The sequence below is a fragment of the Falco naumanni genome, chromosome 11, assembly GCF_017639655.2.
Source record: "Falco naumanni isolate bFalNau1 chromosome 11, bFalNau1.pat, whole genome shotgun sequence".
NCBI classification, from domain to species: domain Eukaryota; kingdom Metazoa; phylum Chordata; class Aves; order Falconiformes; family Falconidae; genus Falco; species Falco naumanni.
Window position 1 is genome coordinate 30,802,774 of NC_054064.1, and position 4,069 is coordinate 30,806,842.

A 4,069-nucleotide genomic window follows, 5' to 3' on the forward strand; every position below is an offset into this window, starting at 1 on the left:
GTTTTGCTCTCCACACTGTACAAATACAAATGCAGCAGTCCTTAGTACAATTAACATTAGCACAGTTAACAAAAGCTTAACAGGTAGAATTTTCTTGTGTAGATGTGGCCATTAGTATCTTTGTACCTCTGTAAGTTGTTGTACTGAACTGAATGAGATTTTGTTTATGTATGAAGTGATTCACAAAAGCAAATGTCGAATCCCTAAAAGTAATGGAAAACAGTTTAAATGTAAATATAAAAAATGTATTTCTGTATATTCAGGTGGAAACAATTTGGTACTAAAGTCTCCCTGCTACCACTTTTGATTATCACAATTAAAAAGTTGTCAGTTAAAGTGCACAGTCTTCAGCTTCAAATGAAAAAATAATTATTATAAAAGAATAAAATATTTGGCTTTTATATAAATCCAAGCAAAAACTAGTAATTGATGGTTTTGTCATTACAGTTTTGCTGTAGGTCACTGCTGCTTATTAGTGTTGGGCTGAAGTCTTGATAGAAAGAGTGCACTCCATCTGCCTTCTGCAAGCCAGAAACTGGCCTGTCAGGCCAGTTGAAATCTCTGGATTTCATGGAGTTCATGGTCACTTAGAAGAGTAGGCAACACTCTTCATAAAGACCAAGATTTTTCCAAATCTTGTTCACTAGAATTTCCTGTCTTGATCCACTGACTCTATTGTATTGTATACTAGCCATCCCTTGCCTTCCCTTGCCCCACTGACATGCCAGTTAGTAGATGCCACTAAAGAATTTAACAGGTAATAACTATTTCCACTCATTATCTATGTTGTTGATGTAAAAAAAAAAGTAGATTCAAAATCCAGAAGATGAAATTACTCAACCAAACAGAAGTTTGCTGCAAAACTGTTCCTCCTAAAAGTTGTTATCGAATGCAATACAGTCCGTCCTTTCCAAAGCGTGTAAAGAAGTTGCAAGTGAGGACTGGTCTTTTCTTTGCTTGCTATTTTTGCAATATTTTAATGAAAGACTCTCAGTAAAAGCCACAAAAAGACTATTGGATCCCTTTCTACTAAGGAATTTATTTTGATATCCCAGATGTCCAGTTTGTTAGTGCCAGTTATTCAGTGCTGGCATTTTGGGAATCACTCAGTGCTGCCAATCTTACATTGACTTGCTGGCCCAGGATGCTAGTCAACCCAGATAACTATTTTAGCTATTTTTCTTCTTCTCTGGGGTAAGATAAATGTAGACTAGATACTGGGGGTTAAGGAACCAAGTGTATAAACATGCAGATTAAATACATTTTAGGAATTTCTGATTTTGAAGGCCTTAAGGTGAAGTAATGAAAATTAACTCCAGCATTACGTGTTGGTTTCAGCTTGCCAAATCTGACGACCATTGCACTTCAGAGGGCAACTTGGATGCTTAGTAGTTGCAAAACTGGCAGAAATTTTGAGAATCTATCACTTAATTTTTATTCTCTTAGTTTCTAATTCTTGCACGTGATTTCTAAACTGCTTTTAAAGCAACTGACCTGCATAGAAACATCAGTGAAAATAGGGAATATCGCATAATTCTCCACTAGCTGTCTAAAATGCAGAATTTATTTGGAGAGACTGAAAAAGGGGAACGTTAATTAAGTTTCTGTACTCACTTAAGTTCTTCAGCAGAATTGAGGCAATTGGAAAGCTACCTTATTATCAACAACAGAAAAGAGCATGTGAAGATAGGAAGAAAAAAGGAGAACTCAACAGACCTGTGATAAAAATGTGTGTCTGCAGTGCACAGTGCGGTGGCTACAGCATAGCCACATCCAATTACTTTTTGGTTGTTCCACTTAGCTTTTCTGTGTGCAACCAGACTAGCAAAAATGCTGAGATTTCTCATTTCAAGCCTTACAAGGACAAATGTTTATTTAAAAAAAAAAAAAGAAAAGGCAAGCTGAAAAAGGAGGTTGGGTGCATACACCACCAGTACTGTTGGGCCCACATACAAAAATCTCAGTGGAAAATTAGAAATTCATTCTCATTCAGGCTTTCATTTAGATAGTACAAAGTCTCCCTAATTGTTTCTGTGGCACTTGATTTGTGCTGGAGTAGAACTGTTAAGAGTGCAATCCCGCAGGGAATAGGGATCCTCATGAAAATGCGATGTGAATCTTGTCAGGTTGTCTGGCGTGTATGAAATTTTAACTAGATAAATCCTGGTACAAGGAATTTTGTTAGAACTGCTGAATAATAATTGTAAAAGTTCTGCAAGTTGATTTTTCTTGCAGAGATAGCAATTGTAATGACTTAAGACTAATTTTAGCAGTAAAAAAAAAGGTAATTGCAGTACTTATAACCCTGAGGCAAATAAGTGGAAATGCTTTGGAAAGGATAATTATACCTGCATGAGGAAGACTATCTGTTTAATAGCATTAATTGGTCCAATTAAGGGGAAGTGGAGGAAGGGCATATTTGTTACTTCTTTAACTGTTCTCTGAAAAAGTGGTTACAATATGCAAGCAATAGAAATTGGTTTGTTTTTTCGAAGGTGGTTCCCTGAGGTTTAAACATTTTAAGGACTGCTGGGGGGATCTTGTCTCTAGTTGTCACGAAGTGCTTAACATCACAGACATACTAAAGGACAAGAGAAGGATTGGGTGCATCTGTGCAGCAGGCATTTTGTTTCACATTGTTAACCTAATCTGGCCATAATCCCAGTGTAAACATCCGTAAAACGATTATTCTTAATCAGGGGAAGATGGAACAAGAAGAGGATTCTTTGTTGTTCCAAAACAGCAGCAGGTTTGGGCTATTTTACCACTGATAAGAGCCAGAGCAGACTGCAGGCTGGCTGCATGCAATGTGGGATCTGCAGCACAGAGCTTTCTCTAGGGCCTCCCTGCTCTAATGTAAATTGTGATGTGTGTGTCTCCATAGGTGTGGGAATGGACATGTGTGTATACACACCAGTCATCTGCAGATTCAGGGATTTTGTGTCAATGTGTTCAAGAATATGTACTTGCATATATAAGCATGACTGGATTTTACCAGGGGAACAGAGGGAACAGAGTTTAAGAGGGTTTTAATCCTTCCATGAATCCTTATCTTTCATTTCCTTGCGGTAGTGCTGGCATTGCTTCTGGCACAGTCCTCAGATCTTGAGTGGTTAAAAAAGTTTTAACAAAAAGTTGAAAGCAAAGGCCAAAACTTGCTTTGTGCAGGAAAGGGCAGCACTATCCTCTTCAGAACTGTAGCACAGAGACAGGATTTATTTTCTCTGCCAGTGGTTATTTTGAGCTTTCTAAGGCAGCCCTTCACCACAGTTGGAATTGCAGGACATAATTTAGGCAACAGACAGCTCTACCTTCATTAAAGCAAGCATAGCCTTTGTTATGTAATCCAGGTAGGTAATAGCACAAAGGCACTTTTTCATATCAGTGATGGGTTTATTTCTGTATCTACTTACAAGCAGATGCATAAATATGTATGTATTTATATCTACAGAGTATTAAAACTGCATTCCAAAACAAAGCAATCCCCTGCATTCCTTTATGCCTGAGCAGACCCCACAGAAACCCATACAAGATTGATGGTCATAGTGTTGTTCAGGGCACAGCTTGAAAGCTGTCAGCCAGTGCCACCTAGAACATAAAACCACCATCACTATCTCACTGCAAAGAGTATAAAGGTCAATTACTTAAATACAACAAATATGCCATTAAAACAGGATAATGTAATCAGGAGGAGGGTAACTGGAAATTTCAGAGTTAGAAATTTCTAAATGATAACGAATGATAAAAAGCTTTTTAATTTTGCAAAATTCAAAGCTGACAACCAGTTCATTTTCTCCTTTTCAGTAATAACAGCAGTGGACAGAAAGACACACAAGCTGAACATCATGGGCTGTTATGATAAAATACTTGAGCTACCATGTGCAAAAAAGATATTAATGTATAGCTCAAGAGCTGGTATCACTGGAGCAGCAGGAGAGGAGCAAGTACTTAGCAGGAGCAATGGGTATGTTTGGTTTATTAAAATCCAGATCCTACAGGGGCTTTGAATAGTTTTATTCAAGTAGAATGATCTAGTCCAAACAGAGGTTCTCTGAGCTCTGCACTACAA